Genomic DNA, 23607 nt, shown 5'->3' with positions numbered 1-23607 from the left:
TTATTTCCACAGTTTCTGTGCACTGACTCTGAGGAAATACTTTCCCTAAATATTTTGCCTCAATGATCCTGGCCTCTTGTCATTCACAGATGATGCTATTGGCCACAGCTGACCAGGACCACAGATTCCTAGTTCAAAATATTGAACAGCTGGAGATTATTTAGGACTTTGAAATCATCCCCCTGAAATTTCACAAGCCAGGCTCCATCATCTGCCCTGCTCTGAGCATTTACCTGCAACTCCCCACAACTCATTAAACTCTGAAAACTCAGTGGCTTTTCTAGCCCAATTCTTGAAGGTCTTTCTACAATGGCCCCCCAAATGTGGAGGTCTTCTTAATCTTCCTGGCCTATTCCTCTTCTTCTCCTCTTCCTCTACTCCACCTCCTCCCTTCTCTTCTTCTTCCTTTTTTTTTAGCCTATCCCACATTTACAAAATAGGGCATTGAAATAGACTGAGAATTAACCTCACTGTATGACCTTATTGAGATCTTTTGTGTGAACTTTAAGATTATAGAAGGAGCAAGTGCTATTATCAATAGCATATTTACAATTATGCTGACTATCCTCTAAAAATATTATGATTTTTTTGTGCAAATTAATGAAATTAAATGAAAGTTGATAGTAGTGACTATATAGTTACCTTTATCAACAGATTTAACCATCTTTAACATTTAATTATATTCATTATAGAGATGTATGCCCATACATTAGTGGAGAGTTCTGAATGATAGCCTTTGAAGAGATTCTTATAAGTGAAGTCGGGCCTCAAAATCATCTATATGTTAACATGTAAATTGGAGTGGGGAGGCAGAAACCATAAAGCTCCTTCACTGAAACATTAGAACAAATATTTAAGTTTTATATTAAATGTGAGTGACTCATATGTTCCCACTCGCCATGGGAGAAGGACCCGATCACACAGAGTGAAGCATTATCTTCTCAATTGCTGATGCCTGCTTCAGGGAAAGCAGGTGTCATTGTTTTCTATCTTACTATAATGATGGAAGTCCTCATGGCAAAGGGAGATTAACAAGAGAAGAGACCACAAAGTAAATTAATATATTTTATGTGACATGGTAGCCTTGGTAAGGAAATGAAGACCCAAAGAAGCAGGTAGAAATGTGTATAACCATTTAATTAAGACTGTTTGCATGTGTAGAAGCACATATATGTGCAGGTATGGATGCACATATGAACGTGGTCATGTAGAGGTCAAAGGTTGTCATCCTTATTCATTATCCGCTTTAATGCATCAAGGCATCCTGTGGCGCCTGGAGCTCAACCATCTGCCTTGTCAAGCTGGTCAGCTTGCTCTGGAAATATGCTGTCTCATCTGCATGGTGGAATTACAGAAGGGCCTCCATGTTCACCTGGCTGTTACATGTAGGGATTACAACTGTGATCCTCACAGTGTTACAGCTTTTTGTACCTTAAGCCATCTCTCCAGCCCCAATATGTATGTATGTATTTATGTATGTATGTATGTATGTATGTATGTATGCTGTTTTCCTAGGCTCATCCAAGTGACTCCTCATGTGAATGATCGGACCATAATTTAGAGGGAGAAGTGATATTTAGTTACTCATACTCCTCTTTGTGTCTCTGCTTCTGTAGAAGTAAGAAAGTTCTAATTCTTTGTGAATAAAAATGGAACTCAATGCATTATGACTTCATGATTAGCTATACGGAAAAAAAGATGAGAGATCTCAAGAGAGTGGCCTTCCTGTTTACACTATTATTCAGATTCTAAGATGCCATGTTACAGAATAGTATGCCCTCAGCACATTGCCACCCTACTTTTTCTGATTGTCTGTAGCATCGTCTGAATTATAAATTGTACAAAAATACCCAGTCTTGCTAAGATTTCCCTAACAAACTCATGACCAATTGGCATATCATGAAGACCCAGACGCTTATGTAGAAGCCACTCATAAGCAAGCACGCTGGAGAAGTGGAAGAACAAAGGACAAACACTTTGTCAAAATGATCAAGAAGCTTTCATTTAAAACTGAAGTGGGTCAATAAATGCAAGACACATAAAAGAAATGTGACGATAGCTGACACAAAATCATCAGAGTCAGAGACATGGTACACGAGGTAGAGAAACAACACAGAGCCCTGATTTAGGGATCCTTCACATAGACTCAGAAAAAAAATGGAATAAAGGTGAGCTGTGCTTGCTCACTGTCCAGTTGTGTGCACTTCTGAGCATGCCCACTGTCCAGTTGTGTGCACTTCGGAGCATGCTCACTGTCCAGTTGTGTGCATTTCTGAAATTGTCATTCTTGAGCCTGAAGTTGTGCTTTCAGCTCAGGATACATTCGGAACCTCCAGATATTCTAAGATTATACATTTTCCAACCTGCCAAATATAATGAGATACAAGGACAAGTCAAGCAGGTAGTTGTCACGTAGGTCTTCTTAGTTAAGGTTTTCCTTAGCCTGCTGCTTTGCTGGGGTTTATCTTCCCCAAAGTAAGAAAAAACATATAATTAAAATCAACAGTTTAAAACCTTTTCTCCATATTTTATCCAATCCTTGAGGCTGTATATAAATAAACTAAAATGCTCTAAAAAGCAATACATTCAAAATAAAAGAACAAATAATGCCAAGAGGAAGGCGACCACAAAAGTTGCTGTGATGAACGGGACTCCAGATGTTGTTGGACAATAAAATGATTCAGCTTCTAAGTCCCTCCCAGTCTCTGTCTACAGGAGCAGGGTGGCCGAATAAGCTACATTTTCCTCCTGACTTCAGCAGTGTTTTCAGGAAAGACTTGTAAAACCCTGCTTACCTTTCAATTCCAACCAAAATCTATGTCCAACTCTGAGCTGGGTGTTTTCAAATGAGGTTTTACTAAGCAGAATGCCTTGCAGAGCATGAAACCGTGGAATTATAAGTGATATTTGAGGATGTGACGTATAATTCTCCTTTTACCTATTGCACCTGTTATTATTTTTTATTTATCTTGTGCTTCTCTGTTGTAGGAGAAAAGTATTACTGTGCACATGGTTCTTCTGTGTGCATTCCGGAATACAATGAAATGCTGTTGCTTTTTCTTCCTTCTCTCTCTCTCTCTCTCTCTTTCTCTCTCTCTCTCTCTTTCTCTCTCTGTGTATGTGTGTTGTTGTTGTTGTTGGGGGGATGAGAAATTGGGCATCTGACGTAGTTGTTCTCTACCTTATTTTTTGAGATAGGGTCTACCACTAAATCTGCGATTTACCAATCCAGCATAAACTGGCTGACCAGAGAAACCCCAGGACTTTCCTGTCACTTACCTTATGCTGGGATGCTGATTACAGACCTACATTGTTGTGTTCATATATTTACACATGTGTATAGATTTGAACTCAGGTCCTCATACCTGCATAGCAAACATTTTAACACACAGGGCACCTTCCCAACCCCATAACTGTAGATGCCTTTGCTACACATTATTATTTTTAATTTTTTCCTGTTAACATTATTACATTAAAATACTCTACTTAAAAGATCTCTCCTTGATTTTGTTTTAAAGTGCATATGTTTGGAGTATTTCCCTTCACTGTTGATAGTGCCAACTTCTTGATGATTGTCTATGTGTTTTGGCAACCTGAGAGGACATTGTGACTGTATTTGCTTTTGCTCTGACAATCCTGAGTCACGGGATGGGTGTTCTGATTATACATTCTTATTCCAAGAATTCAGGCTCCTTTTGAAAACTTTTGACAATACTAAAATCCAAGAACATTTCTTCCCTATTTATCACTGTTAGCCATTTTATTTCCTAGTGAGAATTCTTTCTCTCCTTTAAAGACTGCAAGTGCAGAACACGACTTTGAAATCTCAGGGATTCTGTAAATCTTTCAGATAGAAATGGGAGATGAAATGAGGCAGGAACCAAGCATCAACCTTCAGTATTTGCTTTTGGAAAAAGCAAATACTCTCTCTCTCTTTTTTTGTTTGATTCCCCTATAACCCCTCTTCCCTTTTATCCAATGATATTTAATAGACTCTGATAATTCCTCTTCCATAAATTCATATATAACTAAAACAATGGATCTTAACATACCAAATACTCCAATCTAGCAAAGATAGTTATTGAATAATATGCATACACACGTGTGCAATAGCCACACATGTGTGCGTATGCATATGTACATACCTATTTATAAACACATATATTGATTCCTTCATGCCTCTCACCTTTAGAAAAAATTGTTTACATACAGTTATCTGTGTATACCTGTCTCTTTACATATACTTATTTGTATATAGAAGTATCCATTTCTCTGTATTCATCTATTTATTTTCTATCTCTATGTGGCTGGCTGATTAGCTCTCTAGGAAGAGAGATGGTAGTAGAAATGCATGTTTTCTAGACCATAGCAAAACTGTGTTAAGACTTCCTTTACTATGCTTATTTAGCTCTGAATTCTACTTGCAACAAAGCACCTATAATTTATTATCCATCCTGCGAATATTAGAGCTTTTGAGTTCTGTCACACAGTGTGTAATAAATGCAGCAAGTGTTGTATACTTTGTGCTTCAATGTTGTATTTTTTACATGTTCTCATCATGGGAGATGTCAAATGATAAATGTGATAAATGTGCTGGTAGCCTCGGTTTGGTCATTACACCTGTACCATAATATTATGTGATGTCCCATAAGTCTATACCACTAACTTAATCAATAAAAATAAAGACAGAATGCTTTGTGAAAATTGATGTGTTTTTTCTGGCACTAGGTTTTTCTGACCATTACTCTCATAAAAAGTCCATTAGAAGATTGTTGAAAATTTGAAGCCCCATTGGAAAACATATTCAGCTGAGAAAATAACAGTTTTTTACATTTCTTTATTTTATTTGTGTGTAAACAGGTGCAAACATGCCACAGCATGCCTATTGAGGGTAGTTTGCAAAAATTCATTCTCTTTTTCATCCTGTGGCTCTGGAGTCTTAGAAAGTGCTATGAAGTCAACTCACAGACATAGTTTTGAGTTTTGAGCATCCTATAACTGGAAAAGTTGGCCAGTATGGAGTCCTTAAATGGTTTTTCCACAGCCTGTGCCCACAGGATGGAAAGATGGACAAGGCCAGCTAAGTACAAACAGAAACCTTTCAAAGACTCACAGATGGTAATTCCCTCCTCCTCATGCTCTTGAGATTCCTAATGCTGAATACAAGAAACCCTTCCCATATCTGACTTCTGTGTCTCCCTCTCTCTCTTTTTCATGTTTAATTAATCCCCTTTGTCTTATGCTAAATGAAGGAATTATCTTGCCACTTTTACATATAATTAAAGATACCGGAGAAAACCTTATTACCTCGGATCCAACTAATTCACAAATAATTGTGATTTCAATAAGGCCGGGGAAAGCACAAATAATGAGATAGGCAAATGAATTGAGTCGAGGGGGATGGCAGGTGTATAACTTAGCCTGCTAAGGTCAATTATCAGAGCTTCTTAGAAGCTTCCTTTTACAACTGCACTGAGGAACTGCACCAGGTTCTCCAACTGGACCAGTGCCTTCTACACTTCTCTACCACCATAGAGCAAGCTTGTTTGGAAAACTTGGAGACCAGTACTCAGAACACCTCCTTTGGCAGGATTGCTTCACTTGCTCTATAACCCCTTAGCATGGCCTCTTCTACCATCTAACTCTGATCTCCAGGTTCGCTTCTCCACAGAGTAAGTGCAGAATATTTCAGGGTGTCATTTTTTTTTTTAAATTAAGACGTTTGTTAGGAATTGTAGGTGAAATGTCCCCAGAGGGCTTATGGTATGACCATTCAGTGCTCAGATGATAGTGCTCTATTGAAGGCACTAGAAATATTTGGACATAGTCTTAGCTGGGGGAACATCGGTCACGGGGGATGGAAAATCTTGATGGTAGTCAAATTCTGCTTCTGGTCCAGGCTCTGCTTCCTGACCAGCCCATGTAAGAAACTGCAGCTATACATTTCTGCTACCAAGAACCAGCTCATTCTCACCTCCATGTCTGCCCAGCTTGTTGGTCTGAAGCCTCTGCAATTATGGGCCAAAGGAGCCCCTCCTCTGTTGGGTTGCTTCTGTCCAGTTCTTTGTCACAGCAATTGTAACAAATACAAGTTCCTTCTCTGGTGCCAGCAGGCACCCTGGCATCTATTTCTGGATATGGCCTGAAGGGTGGGGACCCAGATCTGTTTCATTAGTCAGGTTGCTATGACTCATGCAATGATTTCTCCTCCTTGTTGCAGCTAATCTGCATCTTGTCAGTTTCCCCCATTCATTTAGTCTTGTTCATTGATTGCCACTTTAGGCTAGGACCCGAGGATACACTACATAGATTGGGAATGTGTAGTCCTTTTAATTTGATTTTTAAACAATTTCAATAGTGCTTATCACTTGCAGACACATTACAAAGTGTGACTCATTTAATTACACTCCCTGTTGAACTCCCATGGTGATAGAGCACACGGCTTATAAAAACAGAGAGCCAGAAAAACATCTTTAGGAAAGTAAAATCTGGCCTGAAAAACTGGCATAGATCACACCTGAGTGGGTCTTGAATTATAAGGCAGAATGTGCTAAATGAGTAACTAACTGGGGTTATTACAAAGTCAGATGTAGGGGTTTGTGAATCCACTGACCATGTTGATGGGCTCATGAAGGATACAGAAAACTCAAACTCCTTTATCAAATGCTCATTTTAGTTGATATAATAAAGGTGTGTGGAATGGAGAGAAGACTACTGTCAGCAAGTATTCAGCTACTGCTATCACAAAAGAAAAATAATAAACTAAGCTAAGTGTGTAGCAGAGAGAGAAATTACATCTGAGGCAAGTCTGGAAGCATAGGCCTGAAATTTAAGACATTCTGGAGAATGACTCTCAAAGAGTGTCAGCAGGAAAGTTCAAGGCTAGATTACGCTATTTAGCAGGACTATATTTCCAAATATTTGTTTTAAATGAAAAGAAATGATGTAATTTTATTATAATTTCAAAAATAAAAGAAGAACACTGAAAAGAGGGTTCCTTTTTCCACATTAGCTTGTCTTTTGGCATGGGTATCATTCAAATCTTGTTTGGGAAGTCATAGTGTTCAGGTATCCTGGCAGTAATTTCTCTTTTCTTTCTAGGAAACATAATCTCATAGCCAACTTCCAGGTTCTTTGGCCCTTCATCTTTCTATTCTCTCTTCTGAGAGTACCATGGGCCTTAAATGTTTTCCTAGCCAGAGAACTATAGGCAGCTGATGACCTCTGGGTGGAGGAGAATTAGCCTCTCCCAGGAATGAGCATCCTAATTGGTTTTCTAATACAAAGTGGTCACCCCTAAAACCATATTCATACAAGCAACACCAAATGGACTCAATGGGTTACATTTATAGAATGCTGCACATATATATGTATATATATGTGTGTGTGTGTGTGTGTGTGTGTGTGTAAACATATATATGTAGCAATAATAATCAAAGTAAAAGAGGCTGTCAATTTGAGAGGGAGTGGTGTATATGAGAGGCATTGAAGGGAGAGGACATAGAATGGTTTGGGAGGGAGGAAGGAGAAGGGAAAGGAGAAAGTAATATTATAAGAAATTAATTAAAATTTATTTTAAAAGAAAGATTTTATTAAATGAGGGCAGTATTGGAATATATGAGGCTGTAGAGGTGTAATGCTCCATGATACTGAAATAAGTTTTAAAATATTTCAGTGATATATGATGATGTGTGTGATGATCAACCACATTCCTCATAATAGAGACTAACTTCCACTGTGAGACATTTTGTCTAAGAATTATGTGCACTGTGAGACAATTTGCCATTTCAAAAGTCTAAGTGTTATGTAATGTACTTTTCCTGGAGAGACTCAATGTACATGTATACTTGCCTCAGATAGGAAGCCACAAAAGACCAAATTATGGCTATCACTCAAGTCAAACTTGGTGAATTAATGAGTTTTATTGGGGTTACTTACAGAAATATGGGCTAGGGGTTACTTATAGTAGCAGACTCAAAACTGCTGCATCATCAGAGTCCACCCTAGGATGAATGAGAGTTGGCAAAACCTGAGCACCTGGAACACATTGCACAGCCATCAGGCAGCTCCAAATGTTGGAAAGTGTCTTTTCCAAGTGACTAAGTTGGTCTAACCATTTTCCATACAGCTCTGCTAGTTTCTGATTCTTCTAGAAAGCTGTTCTGGTCTTTGATGATTCTTTCCAACTTGCATTGTTGGATAATGACTATCAGAAGTTTTCATTGTTTACTCTAGAGAAGGAGTAGACTACTGAATCTGGTCAGTTTCAGGAACTTCCTGAAGCAGTTTCGAGTTGTTTACTTTCTGGATTAAGGAGCTTTTCTGAAGGATGGAATGTTTTAATATTGAAGGAAATTGCTACAAATTGATTGCATGGCTATCAGGTAAAGATATTATTTTCACACACACACACACAAAGCCCAACCTGCAATTCACAAAACTGATGCATTTCACATAGTTTAATGAATAAATAGCTGTTTGGCACCTACTCGATGCTAGGTTATGCCAGGACTGTGAACAGATGAGTTCTGTTGTACTGCCTGTATCTTGAGGAAAAGAAGAAAGAGTCAAAACATCACTTGCACTGGAAATTGATGGAACTGTTGGGAAACAGAAGAGAAGAGGGATAGGGTATCAGATCATAAATAGGATGATCAGGCAAGTCCACATACAGCTGGAAGACTCAGAGTCAAGAGCTGGGATAAATGGGTAGAAGATTCCATGCAGAGAGAACATATAAACAAAACTTTGACAGGAGAAAGAGCCACTGAAATGATAAGAGAAGATGGGAATTTAGTGAGTACAGGAGAGGGAAGCAGAGCTAGAGGTTCATGGGGGATCCATATCTCATAGGTATGTAGGGACTCTGAATGGAAGCCATAGAAGGATTTATACAGCATGGACCATTATGTAATCGACTTTATTTTTATGTGTTGTGTGTATAGTGTATGTATGCAGGTATATATAGCCTTGAACATGCCAAAGGCAGAAGATAACTCTATCCCTCTCTGCCTCATCCCCTTAAAAGAGAGCATAGCACTGAACTAGGATTTGAGCTAGTAGCCAGAGAACCTCCTGCTTGCCTCTTGTGATGTGACAATTACAAGTACAGATGCAGCTTTCATATGCTTGGTGGTGGTTTGAATTCGGGTCTTCTTGCCGTGTAGCAAATTCTCTTACCCACCGAGACATCTCCTGTGGTTTATATTTTTAGGACAGGCTCTTATTCTGTAGTCTAGATGGCTTTGAACTTAGTATGTAGCTAGACTAGCATTGAACTCATGGCAAACTTCCTGCCTCAGACTCCCAGATGCCAGGAACACAGATGTGAGCCATCATTTCTGGCTTGTCACCAGATTATATAAATAATCATTTATATATGATTATTCTGCCTGCTGTTTTGATGGTACTCCAAAGGGTAAGGGCAGAATTGGAAGGTGGTCGGATGGGGAGTCCAGATAGATGCTAAATGGTGGAGCTTGGGTGAATGAGGGAGAGTGGCCAGAGGTTAGACACCTTCAAAGGTAGTGTTGGCTAAATTTGTTAAAAGTTATATGAGATATAGATGAGAATGTCTTGGAATTCGTTCTGAGTAGCTGGGGAAGATTTATTTCTATCCCATGAGTCAGAAAATGAAGGAAAGGACAAACTTGCTAGGACAGCCCATGGTTGCTTAATCCTTGTGTAATTTTCCTTTCTCCTCCCAAGCACCTATAGGTAAGCCTTTATAACCCTCAGAATATGGAAAAAAGCTAAAAAGGAATGGATGCTTCCAGGTCTAGAATTGTACTTTTAAAGACTGGAGCTTGTCCTGTTAGAAAAGTCTTACTCTCGTGGGCTTTGATGAAGGAAGCTGCTATGCTTTGTCTGCTACATGGCAAGCACTTGAAAGAAGCTACTAGCTATAGATACCAAGAAATCAAGACCCTCCATCTAGCCATCTGGAAATCACTGAGTGTTGCCAAGTACCAGCAGAGCTTGGCAGTGTGCCTTTCCCTAGTCACACCATAGGTAAAACTACACACCCAGCCAATCTGGAGAGAGAGCTGAATGTCCATGTTCATCACAGCACAAATCAGATTAGCTGAATTACGAAAGTAAAGTGTTTATCAACTGATACATGATAAATAAATCACTATACACATGCGCGCGCGCACACACACACACACACACACACACACACACACACACACATACACACACATGGTCACTATTAAAAGGAAGAAAATGTTGTTATTCATGACAACATAAACGAATTAGAGGAAATATTGTAAGGAGAAATTTTTTAAAAGGTACAGAAAGATACCATATATATATATCATATATAATATATATGGATATGTGTGCGATATGTGATAGTAGAAAGGTATGGATGAAGTTAGAGTGTACAGAGATCTCAGTGGATATAGCACTTTTCATGCAAGTACGAAGACCAGAGTTTGAGTCTCCAAAACCCCACATAAAAGCTATGTAGGTATCCTATAATCCCTGAAATAGGAATGCAGAGACAAGGGATTCCCAAGGTAGATAGGCTAGCTGATTGGTAGGCTATGGTTCAGTAGAAAGATCCTGACTCAGTAAAGTGCAGACTGATCTGATCAAGGGAGGTCCTTGATGTTGATATTGAGCTTAAGGGTATGGGGGACTTTTGGGATAGCATTTGAAATGTAAATGAAGAAAATACCTAATTAAAAAAAAAAGAGAGCTAAATAAAAAAACAGTTAAAGTTAAAAATAAAAATTCAGAGCACAGATATGCATGTGCACCTGCACACATATGTATCCATTCATATCTTATACACACACAAAAGTCACAGTAAACAATACAATTTTACTCACCTACTTATTTCATGTGACTGCTGTCTCATTAGCTTGTAAGCTTTGGGGAAAGAATGGCATTTTGCTTGCTTATTCCAGTGACACGTATACAATGTGACATATTGCAGATATTCAATAAATACTCGCTGATTGAATAAGTAAGTGAGTAAAATGTCACAGTCAAGAAGACCTTTAAGAGGAGATCCATCTCCTCGAAGGGTCATGGGCATGCTACCTTTTGTGAGTGTTTTTAAGCTTAATCCTGAGTTTGCAAATCTCTTGGTGGATGCATCCAGGATCATCCTGAAAAAAAAAAAAAAAGGAGAGTTTAAAAAATCATTCCATTGAGCACAGGAGCTGGTAACAAGATTGGCAGGTCTTGCTCTTTGGAAGCGGAGATATGAAGACATCTTCCCACCCATGGGTGTTTCTTTCAATTTCCTGCTGTCAGGATAGAGCAGGTCCAAAATGAAATGAAAACCTTTGTTGTAATCAGGTGTAAAGATCTTCTTTTCTAGGATCAGAGAGTCAGATTAAGTAACCATATGTTATTCATTAACATATAAACTAAAGCAAGAAAGAAAAAGCAATGTGGTTTGCTCAGTGAGTGATTTTTATTATACAAATGGCAAATGCCAGTCAGAGTTTTCTGACAGTAGCTACAATAATCTCCTGCCTCCCAACTATGCACAGCCTTCTGAAATTTCTTCAAGTTTTGATCAAAGAATGGCTTCTAGTCTTCCTCTTTTTTATAGAAGAGCTCACTAAACCACCAACTGGTTCCTAGGGATGTTACTTTAAGGCTGAGAAGAAGGATAGCTGAGCATTCTAACCAGAACAGCACACATAACAGAGAGCCCTGACCCACCTACAGCCTTGGGAGCCACGTGAGAAAAGACTAAGGCCACTATGGAGTTCTCTACGTATCCAAAACAAAATACCATAGGTGGGGCATATTAAACAACAGAAATTGTGTCAGCACTCTGGAGACCAGTAATCCATGATTAAGGGATCTGAGGTGCCTCTCCTTGGGATGTAGATCTTTGCATTGTTCCAGTCTTCCTGGGTGATCCCTCTGTGTATACCCAAGCCTTTTTCTTACAAGGAAATTAGTGACTAGCTCTGAGCCCACCCTGATTATCATATTATAGACCAATCACCTCTTTAAGGTTCTGTCAATACTATGGTTATATCCTCAGTTACTGGAAAGCAGGTCTTCAAAATACAGATTTGAGATGACTCAGGTTAGCCAAGGACAGTCTGGTTGAGGTAACAGTTAAAAACCAGCACAAGTTGCAGCCCATGAACTAATAGGCCAAATGCCTTCAAATGACTTCTAGCTATGGGACCACCACAACCGGAGCTAGACACCAAGAACAGAGACAAATTGTCATGCTCTACCTGTGTGAGCTGCTGACCTGCAAGATCTACAAGGGTGTTCATAGCACTGAGCTCCGGTTGACAGGATAGCTTGTTCTTTGACAGTATCAATTGCAAGAACACCTCTGATAAGAACAGGGGTGACGAGTCCTCATGTTCTCATTCAGTTCTTCACTGTATAATGTGCACACCTCAAGGTGAAGAAGTTGAGGCATTAAAACAACTACCCAAAGGCACATAGTAGCTAAGTGGTGATACAGATTTGTACCCAGTATGTAACTTTCAAGTCTTTCCTAATGCAAAGTCAGTCTATCTGATGCATAGAAAGTCGACCAATGATCCCCCCTGCCCACATTAAGACTGCTGTCACTGTCACATGCCCCGGCCTGCATGTCTACACAACTCAGATGATACCTAGTACACTTGTGATCTAGGGTCTTTCCAAGGAGGCATGGCACACGGCAGCAGTACTTTCTCAGCCACAGGGATGGCCATGGGAGCAAGGCCTGGGAGCCAAAATGACTTCAGACAGCTTCACACTTGGAGCTATTCCTAGCTGTACATCTGGTACAGTCTTCAAGGCCTGAAATGAAGACTTCTCAGGGACACATATGTGAATATGTATAGGAAGGACTCATTCCACAAAGCTGCAGAGAGCTCCCTGTTGTCCCATAAGCTGAGTTCCCTCCAGGTGCCTATCAACCTGGGCTATCCTTCAGAGACAGATGACACCAGGTCCATAGGGCCTCACTGCAGGTTTGCATTCTACCAGAGAATAAGCAGAAAAACCCTGCTCAGGGTTATTTTAACTGGGTTTGCCTTCTAGTTGCTAGGTCTTTTCTGGGAGAGAGAGAGAGAGAGAGAGAGAGGGGAGGGAGGGAGGGAGGGAGAGAGAGAGAGAGAGAGAGAGGGAGGGAGGGAGGGAGGGAGGGAGGGAGAGAGAGAGACAGAGAGAGAGAGAGAGAGAGAGAGAGAGAGAGAGAGAGAGAGAGAGATTAAAGCCTGAATCCCCTTTCTTCTTTCAAAGAGAATCTGGACAGGAAGACACACGGTTTTCATTCTTGTACTCCCTCTTGGGCAAAGAAACACATCTTATTTTTCATCAACTGCTATAACAAAAGTGGAGCAGGGGCAGGAACATTAGACTTTGCTGTGCTTTCCCCTCCAGTCCTTCAGCAGTAAGAGGAACAGTAGTCATGTGACAGCTGTCCTGGCTTTAATGGCTCCTGAGAGGACTTCTTTTTTTCTCTCTAGTTGCAATTGTGACTCTCCCTTCCCTGAGTGGATCGCCTATCCCCAGGCTCTACCTCCCAGCACTTCCTACCTGGGACCTGCATTGCACAGACACTGAAGAACTCCCCAATCCATCCTAAACCTCTGGTTATCAGAGCATCGAATCTAAGTTTGACCTACATTATGGGGCAAGTCAGTCACGAGCACACATTGGACCAGAACAAATTGATTTTTCTGGTGTTATTGATGTCAAGGGAGACACATCTTGATGATTAATAATTTATCCCACAGATAAAAGCTTTTGTTGTCTTTGCCACACTTGGGAACTCAAGGTTTGATTGCCTTGGGTTCTAGCAGTAATACAGAAGTAGTTCCCACTTAGGACTTGGACAGAACCCAACAACAGAAGATTTCTGTTAGCCTTGCCCTCTCCTGACCCCCTCAAAGGAGCAGTTGAGGCAGTGGCTGGGCTGTGCAATAAATCATGATAGAGGAAAACTTGACTTTTCTGTCCCTCCGAATGTCCCTAATTTGTCCATACTAAGGACTCATTTTTGGCATGCATGCCATGGGGGATTAAAGGATATCTTTTGGGTCTCACTGCAAAAGAATGACTAAAAGATTCAAACATGAAATAAGAATTTCCCTAAGTCACCATGGAATCCAGCCACTTTTCCATCTCATGGCATGTGGCAAATATTTTATAGAAGTTCTTGGGTGAGGAGGGGAAAGAGTCAATGGGCACAAGAGTAAATAGTATCATTTGTATCTGACCATGGCAGACTGTGTTGTTAAACATCAGAGAGATTAATTCTGAACAATGGGAAGAAAATAGAGGCTTTCATGTAAGTCTTTCTCTTTGTAACGTGTGTGTGTGTGTGTGTGTGTGTGTGTGTGTGTGAGAGAGAGAGAGAGAGAGAGAGAGAGACAGACAGAGACAGAGACAGAGACAGAGAGCACTGGTGGGAGGTGTATTCAGAGCCCAATCTTGCCATATAACCCAGGCTAGCCTTAGAGTCTAGATTTTTCTTTCCTCAATCTCCCAATGCTGTGATTATAGGTGTGTCTTATCACATCTATATTTTTTTGCCTTATCAAATTATATATCAGTTTCATTTTCACTGCCACCTCCCTTACAGGAGTTTCTACCAAATAATCAAGTAAATTAGATCTTAAGTTGTTTGTCTGGAATGTGTGTTAAGTAGAGGATTGGGCACATGGTGGCATATCGCAGTCATCATCAGAGGCTGGCACTGAGAGAATACTGTGCAAGCTAGTCCTCCTTCTTGAGCAGACTTTGTTTCAGAAAGACAAACGATGCTGTTATAAAGAGTGCCCCTTCTGTGTCCTCTAGGAGAAACTCTAGAAGAGATGCAGAATAGGAACAGTTTTACGTTAGGAAATTCTTATTTGTATACGTGGGGGCTGGGGAACATCGGGTCTGCCTGTAAATCACACAGCTCACAGTAAAATAAACTGCTTTGCATTTAGATAACACGGTACAGAGGGCAGGGTACTCTGGAAACCTGTACCTCTAAGCATATCCTATAATCAGAAAATGGGGCCAATACTGACACTGTGGAAGGCAGAGCAGCCAGTGCCTGAGACGTGTTGTACAATTGCAGGTACCATGCCGCAGGCTGCACAGCAGTGGTGGGAAGCCAGGATTGATTTTAAGTAATCCGATTCTCAGGCCACAGGTCATTGTCAAACTGAAGCCTTGAAAAATAGTATATTGATTTTCTGAGTCAAAAAAAAAAGAGTTATGTCACTGTAGAATTAAATAGATAGTCACACGGTTATAATAACCCCAAAGATGGAAATACAACATATCAAATGTGCATGGAGTCTTCCCTGCCCCCACTTCCTGCCTTTACTGCTGTCAGAAGAAACACCTGCCATTGCTGTATTACAATGTTTTTGCAGAGCACATATTTGTGAAGAGCACAGTGTCAGACCTGAAGTCTTTTGAGGTCGTTATTAGCAGTCACCATAAAGTTCCCAGTCAGAACTCTATCCAGGTCCCATCTTGCCTTTCATATCATTTAATGATCTGACCTTAGACAAATTATTTAAACTTCTATGCTTAGATTTTCTGCTTCCATCTCTTAGGTTGAAATGACAAGAAGTATTTTACAAAATCAAAGTGAGGATCAAAAATTTGTGAGGCTAAGAGTCACACACCTGGCAAGCAGGTGTGCTGTACACCTGCTGCAGCTGTGCTTTGCACCTGCTGCCGCTCTCATCTTTATTTAATGGATGAGGACACGAAGAATAGTTGCCAACCAGGACTCATGGTGCTAGCCTGTCATCTCATCCACTGGGCAGCAGAGACAGGAGGATGCCAATTTCAAGGCCCTGGTGGAAAGAGAGTTCAAAGCCAGTCTGGGCAACTTAATGAGATCTTTTCATGAACCTTTTGAAAAGTATGAAGAAAAGAGAAAGCTGGAGATGTGGCTCAGTGGTAGGTCACTTACCCAGCATGCACAGGCCTCAGGTGTCATCCTAATACCACAGGAGTTTACTTTAAATCTTAAGTTTACCACCTCTTGTATGGAAGGTATGTGATCAGGCATGTTCTTATTACCTTCAATCTTTCCACTGTGGATGTTCAATTCATCTTCAGATTTAATTTGATCTATATTTTACAGAGGCCCAATGTCCTATGATGAGGAATGTACTGTTGCCAACCTGAAATGAAGTGACCTGGTACACTATGATGACCTTTGCCTAGTCTTTCTAATCTGTCTCATAAGAGCCATGGTGAGGGAGAAAGGCAGGTTGAGATGCCAGAGTCCCACCCCACAGCCCCACGGACTCCTCAGCTCACTCAGTCCAAGACTAGTCTCCAGATTCCCTATGGCCCTATGGGCTATATCATTTTGACTTTGCAAGGTTTCCTCCTGCAAGTCTCATTTCCTCCTCTGCTTCTACAATGCTGCATTTTGCAATAAATTTGTTTGTCTAGAAAGTACTTTCCAAGTATCCACGTAATGTAATCATCTATACTGCTTTCTCACATTCTTAGGCTTTAATCTGATTTTCATATTGTTCCATAGTATCAGCTAACTCTGTGTGTGTGTGTGTGTCTGCACCTATCATGGTGCACACATAGTGATTAAAGGAAAACTTGGTAGTTGGATCTTGTCATCCTTTTCTACCTTCATGTGTGTCTCAGGCTCCCAAGCTACAGAGGACATCACTACTTAGGTGTGAATTCATGGTCTCTGTGTTTTGAGTATGTTCCCTTCCTGCTCTGTTCTTTTCTGTCCTGCACCATAAAATGGCCACAGTGGTGACTAACAATCAGAATGGAGGAAAGAAGTACTGTAAATAATGAAAATTATAACAGTCTCCAATATATGACAACTGTTATATAAATATTAGCTGTTTCTCTCACTCTTTAATTAATGGAGTCACAGGAAGAGAGTGTGGCCAAGCTACTGAAGTGCCACCTTGTGATTCTCTTCATAATTTCTCTATATTCTTGCATCTTTTCTCACTGCTGCCATAATTTATCCAATGTACATATGTCATGGTTGGTATGTGTGAGAACAAGATACAGGTGATAGGAGGTGGGAAAGAGAAAAATTGGAAGCACCTTCTACTGAGAACAATATAAATACAAGAGAATGCAAATCACACTAAGGTTGCTGGATAAAGCCTCAAAGAATCCTATTACTTTAAGTAGACCTAAAATATTAAATACATATAGAAAGCCACGTAGGGACAATATTCCCCACAACAATAGACCAAGAAAGCCCCCCAGTCTTAGGCACGAGAAGCTCCCTTTGAATGGCCAGAGAGCACACTTCAGGAGACTACCAGAATAATTTAGAATATCAATGTAGACCTTTGTTGGCTAAAATTTGGAGAAAATGAAAATTTCAAATCTCATTTAACTGGTAAATTCTTTTAAAACTTCAATGTAATCTTTAATGTAAACCTTTCTTCGCCTTTTCTCTTGATCAAGGAGTTACTGATCTGTTCCTAACTAAAATAATACAGTTGCTTAACATATGACATTGAAAATATACAGAGGAAAAGGATAATGCCAGTTAACTTAATGAATTGGATAAAACTCAACTCTCCTCTCTCTATATCTATCTATCTATCTATCTATCTATCTATCAATCATCTATCTATCATCTATCTATCTATCTATCTATCAAGTTATTTAAAGGCATAAGAAGTAGGATAGCCTCTCTATGAAAGCTGACTCTATGATTTAAATACTTTCATGAGGCCTTGTTGATTTCTTATAGGCCTTACTGGCACTTGGGGCCATACTGGCCTGAGTAGCCTGCCCAGCCACCTGAGGCACTGCCGAGAAGGCCATTTCTGAATGTCTGTGGCCTATCTACAGCGTGAGGCCATGTTGATGTTCAAAGACCATGCTGCTGTTGGAGCCGTTGACATGAGTGGCCTGCAGTACCACCTGAGACCAGTTTGATCTCTGGAGTCAGGGCTGTCTCTGAGAGCCTTGTCTTGGATTGTGGTCCTACAGCAACTGGGGGATATGTTCATGGTCTGTGCTATCACCAGAAACCAAGTGGAAGCCCAGGATTCCTGCTCCCACTGACTATAAAGAGCAAGAAAGCTTCATTGGTAGTAATATTGATTACTGTAGTTGCACTGTTGAGAAAAACAGACATGGAACCCTACCTACTGCCAACCTTCCCAAAAAGTAACAGCCTAAGTAGGAAGCCATCAAAGAGAACTCTTTTTTTATTAATTTCATTTTTTTTTTACTTATTTACCTTACATCCCACTCATTGCACACACACCCTTGGTCACTTCCTCCTGCAATCCTTATACTCTTCCTCTCCTCTTCTGCTCTGAGCAAATGGGGAGCCCCTGGGTATCCCTCAACCTGACACTTCAAGTCTCCTTGAGGCTAGATGCTTTTTCTCCCACTGAGGCCTTAAAAAAAACCTATTAGAAGAATGCTAAACTGTAGCTCTCCACAACTGATATCTTCCAGTGTAGGGTTCAAGACAGAAAGGACTCAGTTCTATTTAAGGGGCAGAAACTGAACATGCTACGATTAGTGTATGTATGTGTGTGTGTGTGTGTGTATGTGTGTGTGTGTGTGTGTGCATGTTTGTGTGTGTATAGACATATGTATATACATATACACATACACATATATACATACATACATACATACATACATATACATTTAACACAAACTGGACTTGGTTTCATTGTTATTGTCTTGGTTTCATTTAGGTTTTGTTTTTGTTGCTGCTGCTGCTGCTGTTTTTTTGAGAGGGTCACAGAGGCTGGGACAGGGCAAGCATAGATAGACTTGGATTTGAGTGGGATGGGGCATATGGTATGAAATTCCCAAAGAATCAATAATATTATGTTGAATTAAAAAAAAAAAACTGGGGCTGGTGAGATGGCTCAGTGGGTAAGAGCACCCGACTGCTCCTCCGAAGGTCCGGAGTTCAAATCCCAGCAACCACATAGTGGCTCACAACCATCTGTAACAAGATCTGACGCCCTCTTCTGGAGTGTCTGAAGACAGCTACAGTGTACATATAATAAATAAATAAATCTTAAAAAAAAAAAAAAACTATTCCACAGTGAAGAGTCTAGGACCAGATGAATTTCTTGGTGAGAAATAATTAAAAAGATATAATATCAATTTACAATTTAGAAATTAGTTTTAAAATATGAATAAATTCTTATAACAGAATATTCACTCACTTAATGAGTCTAGAATTCTTTTAATATAATGAACAGATAAACACAGAAGAAAGAGAATATAAAAGCAGGAAAACCAGAGACCAACATTCTGCTTAACATAAGTAAAAATCTCTTCATCAAATATTTGTGAAACAAATGCATTAATCTGCCCAGGGGACAATATGAGTCAATATGTCCAAAGGACAATACAATTTTGTCGATCAATCAAAACATCAATCAACGTGATTCTCACTATTGACAGAATGAAAGTCAAGCATCCCATGGTTAGCTTAATAGATGCAAAAAGGGATCTGATAGCATTTAATATTTATGATTAGTATAAGAAACAGGTTGAGAATAGAGTATCTTCAATATGGTAAGAAATAGCCAAGTAAAACCTACAGCTAATATTTTATTTACTTTCTAGTATTAGATTCCTTCCTCATATGATCCAGCACACATCAAAGGAAAACTCTTTTCCATCCTAAAACTCAGTGTTCAATGGAGATCTTAGCCTGTGTGAAGAGAGAAGCTAAGAAGCAGTAAAGGATGAACATGTGTGAAAGGACTTGTGACTGCATTCAGTCAGATAATATAGCAGACAGTTTGGCAATTCTAACTCTTAAAAGTGTCCTCAAACAATTTTACAAGGCCACAAGACAAATTAATACTTAACAGTTAGGAGAACTTATGTATACCGGTAACAAATAATTGAATCACATTTCTTAGTGCTATCAACAATAAAATCCTGAAGAATTAAAATTTCAAAGATACACTCAACAAAAACCTGCAAGACCCACAGACTGACAACTGTAATAAATTACTTGAGGAAACTAAAGGTGAGTTTACTAAATGAAAGATTACACTAGATTTGTGGACTGGAAAACTCAGGGCTCTATGAATAGCATCCTACCCAGAAGATTATCAACCCAGGACAAAACCACATAAGAGTAGTGCCTCTTTGTAGAAATGTGTAAACATAACTTGAACTTCACAAGGGAACAAAGGATTTGTTATTCTTTAAAAACAAACAAAACTGAGGACGAGAGTTTCTTCATTCTACCCAACTATAAGACTTATTATAAAGCTATAATTGAGACTGTGGGTCAATACTGTAAAGACAGATCTCATTAATAAACCAATATAGGATAATTGCAAATGGATATACCTATGTAGCTGATTGATCTTTGAAGGAAAGACTAAATTTATTTAATGAGGAAAACTTATTATTTTTAACAAAGCCTGTGCTCAAACAATTGAAGAATCAAATCTAATGAAAAATGACCTATATACCTAAGTATTCAATCTAAAATTTGTAAATTTTAATACCACAGATAGGAGGGAGTATGAGAAGAATCAGCCTAATTGAATCATAAGGAAACATTTTATGGATAGGATATAAGCAAAGAAACCATAAAATACAAAAAAAAAAAACCTGGTAAATTGAACATTTTCAAAATATAATGCTTTTATGTTATATAATACCCAGGGGGTCCTCACTGGCTCAGAGGAGAAGGGGGGCGGGGCTGGGCAAAGGATTGTGGAAGGGAATGACCCAAGAGGAGGACAGAGAATGAGATGTAGGATGAGTAAGTACAACAATTTTAATTAATTAATTTGAAAAGGAAAATGAGAGCGCGATGACAGATGTGGAGAAGTATTTATCATACATTTAGCTGATTTTTAGAAAACCACAAAAACAAAAACAAGTAACTATCCCTAAAAATCCTAAGGATAAGCAATATGTTCTGCACTGTTAGTCATGACACAGATGCAAATCAAAACCACAGTGGGACTCCACTGTTCATGCATTAGCCCAGCTATATTAACAGCATAAAAAATATAGAATGCAAGGAAGATAGAAGGAAGGAAAGAAAAGGAAGAGAATGGAGGGAGGGGAAGAAAGGAAGAAAAGAGAAAGGAAAACAGGAGAGAGGAAAAGGAAGGATGTTTGTATGATCTAAGTGCAAGTGAGGGTACGGAGCATCATACAGAGCCACTTTGGAAAGTTTGGCAGATTCTAAAAAGCTAAACACTGACTTAGTCATCTGCTTACTGAAATGCGAAATCCTCAAACTTCCAACATCTCACATAACCATTAGCTCATGGGTGCATGAACAACTTCTGACAGGCGTATGTTGGAATGGTACTTATCAAAGTAAGATGAAAAAGTAACAAACCCCTAGAGATCGATCGCAACAGGAGAGAGCCCAGGGTAGCTGAAGGAATGATGGGAGTTCTTTATAGTGACTGAAGAAGCATATACCTAACACAAACAGATTTCACTATTCCTGGATCATACACAGATATAGTTATTTTTAAATGTCTGAGACAGGACCAAGAATTGTTGGGGGCAACTGCTAATACTCAGTCTCATAGCAGGTGCACTCGTATTCTTATGTATGTTAAACCACTGATTTTCACAACATAACCAAAGGTAGATGTCATTGTTTACATCTCCAGAAGAATGAATTGTGGTTCACTTAGATCATAGTCTTTTCCAGGTGGCTGAGTCAGGACACAACAGAATGAAGAATTAATAATTTGCTTGATTCTATTTTCGGAATTCCCCAGAACAGGGTATGAATGAAATCTGAAGAATCATGGATGGGTAACCTAGTAAGAAATTAACCTGCCAGGTATTACGTCCCACCCCCAGATTTCTGTAAGAGTAATTTTGCATACATTTGTACATGTAAACAGGAATGTGCATTATATGCACTCATTCATTTGAGACAGGGTATCATGTAGCCCAGGATAGCCTTGCCTTCTCGACCTTATGCTTCCACTTGCAAAATGTTTTTCAGACATACCTAGATACTGCTTGAATCCTGCTGTTGGTTGTTTAGTGTCAAGTGGCAAAGATGAACTGATGAATGTGGAAGACAATTCTGAAAAGTGAATCACTTTATTGAAATTGTCCCGGTAAGGAGCATAACTGTAACAATCTATCTAGAATTCAAGTACAAGATTTGAGAGACTGTCAATTCTTATTAAAGCGGGGCTGAAGAGAACGCTAGCAGTTAAAAACACCTACTGCTCTTACAAAGGACACGGGTTCTGTCCCCAGACCCCTCATGATGACTCACAACCACTTGTCAGTCCAGTTTCTGGTGATACCACTCCTTCTTCTGACCTTCATGGGCACCAGGCACATATTTGATACACATACATACATTCAGGCAAACTGACATACACATAAAATGACATAAACCTTCATCTTTAAAGAAGTGCTCTGACTCTTTGTATAGTCTATTTTTCCTTTCTCTTTTCTTTGAAGATACACTTCAAAGATGATCACAAGCATGATGATTTCCCCCTAGATGTTTTGGAAAGCAGCTCTTTAATCATGCTATTTTTTATACCCAACAAACTTATCACTTCTTTAGTAAAATTCTAACATTAAATCCCTATTTGATTTCAGTGATGACTCAAATATATTCTTCATATTTTCTTATCACTTCTTTAGTAAAATTCTAACATTGAATCCCTATTTGATTTCAGTGATGATTCAAATATATTCTTCATATTTTCTTATCACTTCTTTAGTAAAATTCTAACATTGAATCCCTATTTGATTTCAGTGATGACTCAAATATATTCTTCATATTTTCTTAACCATGTTTTAAACATAATGTGCACAATACTTAGTTGATTTCACTTTTAGTTTCTTTTAATTTAAATTAATCCCACTTCCTTATTTGACCCGTCTTTTTTCATACCACTGATGTGCTGGTATCAGGTGAGTTATAGAAAAGTCCCACCTCCATTATTTATTTTACTTCCTGGTGTACTGAAATTGTCCACTACCTCAAAAATCTTGCCTTAAAAGTCTTTTTTAGTGTCTTGCCATGAACAGTTGACTGTGGCCAAGAGCTTTTTGTACTGACCATGTCCCATGTAGTGTAGACTGATGGACCCCAAACCTCATTTAAATATTAAATTAAACATTGAAATATTAGTGGAATTATCAAATGTTTCAGTTTAAACTTACATTGTCTAGTTTCTTAGAGAAGCAGTGTATAATTCTGAGAACTAGAAGTTCCCCACGTACCCCAATGCAAGGTCCTGCTTTTTGTAACCTGCTCTTTCCATGTTTTCTTTGCATCTTTTACACTGAGTGTCTAGTTATCCTAATGAGCAGAGGAGAGACAAGTTGAGTAACAGCCATTTTTAAACAGATGCAGATCCAACTCTGTAACAGGGATGATCGCAGTTGTCTACAGGATTGTCCATCTTATTGCCTGGCAGGAACAAAGAATTGGATGTCCAGGAAGGACAGAAGACCAAGACAGCAAGAAATAGAAAGTAAGGTCTTTGTACATCTATAGAGGAAGTCTAAGGATTGAGGTCCCCTAAACAGAAGTTGACTTGAGTATTTTATTGGGTCCCTGGGTCCTCTGCCTTCCTCCCATTGAGCTTGCTTAGATACCTGCCCCCAATTCTTCCTGCCATTTTTTCTTCTCAGTGTTTACTGAAAACA

General features: G+C 39.3%; 1 long non-coding RNA gene across 2 annotated transcripts in view; it reads right to left on the bottom strand.

The window, feature by feature from the left end:
- Positions 1 to 2097: 2097 nt before the first annotated feature.
- Positions 2098 to 23607, bottom strand: part of Gm46401 — a 98258-nt gene continuing 76748 nt past the window's right edge. The window contains exons 4-6 of one of the 2 annotated variants that reach the window (XR_001780857.1): positions 11053 to 11120; positions 8490 to 8600; positions 2098 to 2363 (exon numbers count right to left, since the gene is read on the bottom strand). This is a non-coding gene — a long non-coding RNA (predicted gene, 46401). The remainder of the gene's footprint in view (positions 2364 to 8489; positions 8601 to 11052; positions 11121 to 23607) is intronic. The other variant, XR_001780856.1, reaches the window with a different exon arrangement.

Source organism: Mus musculus, chromosome 13 (genome assembly GCF_000001635.26).
Source record: "Mus musculus strain C57BL/6J chromosome 13, GRCm38.p6 C57BL/6J".
NCBI classification, from domain to species: domain Eukaryota; kingdom Metazoa; phylum Chordata; class Mammalia; order Rodentia; family Muridae; genus Mus; species Mus musculus.
This window is presented reverse-complemented; position numbering and strand designations above follow the sequence as displayed.